Source organism: Arachis hypogaea, chromosome 6, assembly GCF_003086295.3.
Source record: "Arachis hypogaea cultivar Tifrunner chromosome 6, arahy.Tifrunner.gnm2.J5K5, whole genome shotgun sequence".
Taxonomy (NCBI): Eukaryota; Viridiplantae; Streptophyta; class Magnoliopsida; order Fabales; family Fabaceae; genus Arachis; species Arachis hypogaea.
This window is the reverse complement of record NC_092041.1, coordinates 32097879-32104745: the sequence shown is the minus strand read 5'-3', so window position 1 is coordinate 32104745 and position 6867 is coordinate 32097879. Positions and strand designations below refer to the sequence as shown.

General features: G+C 37.7%; 1 non-coding gene across 1 annotated transcript; it reads right to left on the bottom strand.

The window, feature by feature from the left end:
* Window positions 1-6457: 6457 nt before the first annotated feature.
* LOC112700093 (small nucleolar RNA R71) lies at window positions 6458-6565 on the bottom strand. The gene has a single exon (XR_003153015.1). It is a non-coding gene; the product is annotated as a small nucleolar RNA R71 (small nucleolar RNA).
* Between the last annotated feature and the right edge of the window lie 302 nt (window positions 6566-6867).

The following is a 6867-nucleotide window of genomic DNA, read 5'->3' as shown; positions in this document are numbered from 1 at the left end:
TGCCATTATCCCTGTTCCATCTCATTGCACTTTACGCACCAGGTTTCGCCATACTGCGATTCCTCCTTGCGATTCTTTAGTTCGTTTTCCAATTTTTATCCCGAATAGGCTAGATAGAGATGCATGTTTGTAGTGGATTTTAGGTGGTTAGGTAGCTAGGATGTGGTTAGTGGATTTAGGCCTGATAATTGCACCGTACTTGTTACTTATTTTATCTGTTCTGCAATTTTAATCTGGCTGTGATGTTAATACTGTTCATATACTGTTCTTTAAATGTTTCTTGCTACTGTTAGACTGTTCTTTACCACTCCTACTGTTTGTGACTCTTTGCAGCAATTGTTATTCTCATATGAACTGTTTTTCTTGTTGTTTATTTTTCGGGAACATCCAATTTTCACCGGAATGCTGGCCAAATTTTCTGTAAATTATTTGATATTCATTCATGTTTTGGTTTTAGCAATGTGAATTTGGCACTCTTTTGCCTTCACCAAACCAATTCATCAATGCACAGGCCAGCATTCTTATTCCCTTTGATTTTTTGGTTAATAAATTGGATTATTGATTATTTGATTTTACTTTTTACAACTTCTATATCTATATGAATCATCATCAATACCCTGTTATCCCTGCTAGAATATGAGTTGACTGTTGCTTAAAATTGTGAAATTCTTGTTACTTAGAAACCAATCATCATGCCACTTACTCTGACTTCCTTTTTACTAACTCACTGATTTTCACTTTCTAACATCTTTTTCAATTTTACCCACTTTTAACTTTCTAACTTCCCCCTTTGCCTTTTCACTACTTCTTTCAATTAATTTCACTCATGGCATGATTATTGTCTGTCCTAATTAACAGGCTTTCCACTTCTAACATATCTTGGAATGTCATTTCTCATCTCGGTTTTTCAACTCCAAAACAATCCAAAATATACATTTATTTAACTCATTTCATTTTTTCTATTGCTCCTTTGCCACTTTGTGCTTATCTTGTTATTTGCCTACTTATTTTCCTGCTTTTATTCCTTAATTATATCTTGAAAATTCTATTTTTCAGGATGTCTGACTCTCAAGGCAGGGGAAAGAGCAAAGTAACTACTAGCAAACAGAAAAAAGGCGAATCCTCTGATTCCATCCTTGGCATCTTACACGATGATTCCTGGCGGGAGAAGAACTTTACCTCACAGGAAAAGGCTGATCAGTTGGTATCTGCAGCTGACCCAGTTAAATTTACAAACAAATACTGTGAGCTGAAGTTCCCGACTTTTGCCACAGCCAGGAACCTACACCTAGAAAGGACTCTAAAAATTCCAGAAGAACTCAAGCAGTACACTTCAGATCAGATCAAACAGAGAGGCTGGTTCTTCTTGGAGAGAAACTTAACTGAGGTCAACTCATCCTGGGTCAGAGAATTCTACTGTAACTACTTTCTATCATCCCTGGATGCAGTACAGCTCAGAGGCAAACAGGTTCTGGTTACTGATGAAGCAATTGAAGACATCCTTCAGCTTCCACCTAAATCAGATCAGCCAGATGGTTACCAGAAAGCTGAGGAGGATATGAGATTCATGAGGTTTAATTGGGATGCAGTGAAGAGGGATATCACTCTTGATCCTACTATTCCTTATGTCATGGGAACAAGCACAGTGGTACCCAAGAGAATCAGGCTTATATATCTGAATGATGAGGCTCGGCTATGGCAACAGATTCTGAGTAACTATGTGATGCCGAGTACTCATGAGACGGAGGTGCCAGCTGCTATGATTACCCTCATCTGGTGTGTGATGATGGGTAAGGACCTATATCTACCCCGCTTCATCCGGCATTACATGGCCAGGGTCCATGTTAGAGGCACCCTCTCCTTTCCTTACCTGATTACTCAATTGGGTCACCGAGCTGAGGTAACTTGGGTCTCTTTTCCTTACCAGAGGATCATTCCTCACAGTCAAAAGTTTCTGGCTTTCGGCTACCACCCTCTATTTCTCACTGACACTACTAAGGCAGCCCCTTCTTCAGCTGCTCCTTCTGCTTCCACTAGCCCAGCACAACCTATTGCACCCCACCTACTCCTGAGCCCATCTACCGTTTGGTGCACCGACTCTTTGACCGCCTAGATTAGATGGAGCGCCATCACCAGCAGCAGTTTGAGAGGTCTGAACGTCGCAACAGGTGACGTTTTGAGAGGTCAGAGCGTCGCCACCAGTGACACTATGAGCACCTTAAGCTGATGATCCGCTCTGGTGGTGACATCCCCTCCGAGCCCGACACGCCCTCTGACACATCTGAGGAGGAGGTGAGTGATCATGAGGAGGAGGCACCTACCCAGGCTGAGCAGGAAGGTCCAGAGCATACTGTCCCACATCATGTGGAGCACCACCAGCTACAGGCTATAGATCCAGAGGTTTCTCTACGGACAGAGCCCCCGCTTCAGCAGACCGCTCCTCCTACCCTCATAGAGACTGCAGACCCTCAGCCTACCATCGAGACACCGGCAGCCCATCCTTCCGGAGATGACACTTCTTCACACCCAGTTTGAGTGAGCATCAAGGATGATGCTATTATTTAAATGTGGGAAGGTCACCATCTCTGGCATCTATTTCCTTTTGGTGAACCACTACAGACTCTTATCTTATTTTGTCCATTTTCTGTATTTTATTTGCACATTTCTCTCTTTTGCTTTTGTTGTACTTTTGCATTCTGCACTTTGGACTGTATATATCTTGGATATTTTAGCTTAATTTGCACCTTAGTTTACTAGTTATATATTAAGTGGATTAATTAGTCTAGTTCACCCTTTTATCATATGATAAGTTTGGTTTAAATTGAAAATAAAAAGGAAGTAAGCTAGAGACTTTAACAGAATCAAAACAATCCACACCCCTTGTATATATAGCATTACATGTTAGTTAGTTAACAACATTTCATCAAGGAGGAACACTAAAACTTTAAAGCCACCCAAATAAATTTTACATTGAGAATAATGGAAACTCTTAATTTCTACTTGCATGACATACATAGCTGATATATGATTTATGAGCTTGAGAACACACAGCGTGTGAGTTTTGAGCCTAATTGTATGATTGCATTCAAATCATAAATTTCATTCCTGTGTGTTTTGCCCTTCTTTTTTATTCTGATGTTCTTTGCATTGCTTTAATCTATATGTCCGATTATAGAATATAGATACATACTAAGAAAGTGATTGAGGCCATCATTTAAATTTTTCCTCACTTATCCCAAATAAAGCCTACCTTTTATGCCATCCTTGTTAGCCCCATTGAGCCTTTTAATCCCCTTCTGTTTTATAACCACATTACTAGCCTTAAGCAGAAAAACAAAATAAAAATCCCAAGTTGAATCCTTGGTTAGCTTAAGATAGATATTGTGTAACATTTAAGTGTAGGGAATTTTATGGGAACATAGGATGATAGAAAAAAGTAAGAATTTAAATCGAATAAATTATTTAAAAATTTTGGGAAGCATGCTCATGTGAAATCAAAACAATTAAAAGTCACCATGTGCATATATAAAAAAAAATTATTTTCAATAAGGGGATACAAAAATTTCCCAAACACAAAATAAGAAGAACCAATGCACATGGGACAAAGTTAAAATTTAATGCATGAGTTTGCAATACAAAGTGGGAAAATTTGGGCAAGTAGGTTAAGAAACTTTGATTTATAATAAAAAGTATGTATGTTAGGTGAGATCTTAGACTAATCAAGGATTCACTTATTAGCTCACTTAGCCCTATACATATACCCTTACCTTTACCCTGGCCCCATTACAACCTTAAAAAGACCTCATGATTTTTGTATGTCTGTATTCTATAATTGTTGATTGGTTAGATGAAGAACAAAGTTATAGAAAGTAAGGATAAAAAGAAGAATAGAGTGATAAACCCAATAAACACTGAGTGACTAGAGAATAAACACAAAATCCAGTGAGGGTTCAATAGCTCATCACCATATATCTCTACCTCAATTGTTAATTGTCTTACAAGTTTGAAAAATATTTTTACCCATCTCAATTGTAAAAGTGCTTTAACATTATCTAAGGTTGCCTATGCATATATAATTCCTTGAGAATGTGAATTAATTTAACTACATGTAAGTTTTATATACAAGTGAATAACAAATTAGAATTGCATGATTCAATTAGGTAGTTTCATCTAGGATAGATTGCATTGCATGAGATTCTACCACTTTACCTTACTCCTTATCTTGGATTTAGAATGAGGACATGCTATTGTTTAAGTGTGGGGAGGTTGATAAACCACTATTTTATGATAAATCGTGTACTTAAATGGAATGATTTATCAACTCTTCACCTACTTATTCATATGAATTTGCATGATTTTACAATTCCTTCCTTGGAATTTGATATATGAGAAAACATGTTTCCTATGCTTCAAAATTACCAAATTTAATTATCCTTTATTACCATTTGATGCCGTGATTTGTGTGTTGAGTACTTTCAGGTTTATAGGGCAGGAATGACTTAAAGGATGGAAAGGAAACATACAAAAATGGAAGGAAAGCACAAATTGGAGTCCTTGGAAGAAACTGGCAGTGACGCGTCCGCATGGACGACGCAAACGCGTGGTTCGCTCAAAGAGAAGTGACGCGAGCACATGGATGAGGCGAACGTGTGACCTGCAAAACACAACTGACGCGGGCGCATGACTGACATAACCGCGTGGAAAAGAAACACTCCAGATGACGCGACCGCGTGACCCACGCGGACGTGTGACATGCACGATCTGCAGAATTTGCAGAAGCCATCCTCAGCAATTTCTGGGCCCCTTTTGGCCCAGATCCAAGCCCAGAGAACACAGATTGAAGAATTATAAATAGAGGAATTAATCCATTCATGATACTTCATACAAGACACTTTTCATAATTTAGATGTAATTTTTAGAGAGAGAGGTTCTCTCCTCTCTCTTAAGATTTAGGATTAGAATTCCTCTTAAAAGATTTAGGATTTCTTTTAGTCATTAGGATTGTTTCTTCATACCAGGTTCAATAATTTATGTTTCTCTTCTATTTTTGTTTACTCTGAAGCTTTATTTGTATTTGATTTATGTTGCCCAATTGGCTTATGAACTTTTCCATGTTAGAATTGACATCTTCATTCAATTTGAGGTATTTCAGACATATGACTTTTATTTAGTTTCTTATATTCTTGGCTTTAGTTGATTGATTGGTGACTCTTGAGTTATCAAACTCAGTAGTTGATTAATATTTGAAGTTTGCTGGTTGATTTGGATCCCTCTAAAGCTAGTCTTTCCTTAGGAGTTGACTAGTACTTGAGGAATCAAATTAATTGGTCCACTTGACTTTTCTTTATTTAGTAAGGGTTGACTAAGTGGGAGCAACGGACAATATTCATCACACCTGATAAGGATAACTGGGATAGGACTTTCAGTTTTCAAACTTTGCCAAGAGTTTTTCTTTGCTATTGATTTATTAATTCCTACAATCTATTTTTCTCATTCAAACCCTTTTCAAAAACCCAAAAATACTATTTTGCATAACCAATAACAATTCATACTCCCCTGCAATTCCTTGAGAAGATGACCCGAGGTTTGAATACTTCAGTTTATAAATTTTATTGGGTTTGTTACTTGTGACAACCAAATGTTTGTAAGAAAGGTTGATTGCTTGGTTTAGAAACTATACTTGCAACGAGAATTTATTACAACTTCTAAACCATCAATCTTCAGTTCTTCATTCTCCTCCTCTCATCTCTTTCTATTTATTTTATTCATTTACTAACACTTCTCTTCTACTCATAATTTGAACCCTCTCTTCTCCTATGTGTTCGAATTTTTCTTCTTCTATTCTTTTCTTCTTCTACTCACATAAAGGAATCTCTATACTATGACATAGAGGATTCCTCTTCTTTTTTGTTCTCTTCTTTTTCATATGAGTAGGAGCAAGGACAAGGACATTCTTGTTGAAGCAGATCCTAAACCTGAAAGAACTCTGAAGAAGAAGCTAAGAGAAGCTAAAGCACAACAATCCAAAGAAAACCTTACAGAGAATCTTGAAAAAGAAGTAGACATGGCCGAACCCAACAACAATGCAAGGAGGATGCTTGGTGATTATACTACACCTACTTCTAATTTTTATGGAAGAAGCATCTCAATCCCTGCCATTGGAGCAAACAATTTTGAGCTGAAGCCTCAATTAGTTGCTCTAATGTAACAGAACTGCAAGTTTCACGGACTTTCCTCAAAAGATCCCTATCAGTTCTTAAATGAATTTTTATAGATCTGTGATACTGTTAAAACTAATGGAATAGATCCTGAAGTCTACAGGCTCATGCTTTTCCCTTTTACTGTAAGAGACAGAGCTTGAACATGGTTAGACTCACAACCTAAAGATAGCCTGGACTCTTGGGATAAGCTGGTCATGGCCTTCTTGGCCAAGTTCTTTCCTCCTCAAATGCTGAGCAAGCTTAGAGTGGATGTCCAGAACTTCAAGCAAAAAGATGGTGAATCCCTCTATGAAGCTTGGGAAAGATACAAGCAGTTGACCAAAAAGTATCCTTCTGACATGCTTTCAGAGTGGACCATTTTGGATATATTCTATGATGGTCTATCTGAGTTTTCTAAGATGTCACTGGACCATTCTGTAGGTAGATCCATTCACCTAAAGAAAATGACTGCAGAAGCTCAAGAACTTATTGACATGGTTGCAAATAACTAATTCATGTACAACTCTGAGAGGAATCCTGTGAGTAATGGGACGCCTCAGAGGAAGGGAGTTCTTGAAATTGATACTCTGAATGCCATATTGGCTCAGAACAAAATGTTGACTCAGCAAGTCAACATGATTTCTCAGAGTCTGAATGGATGGCAAAA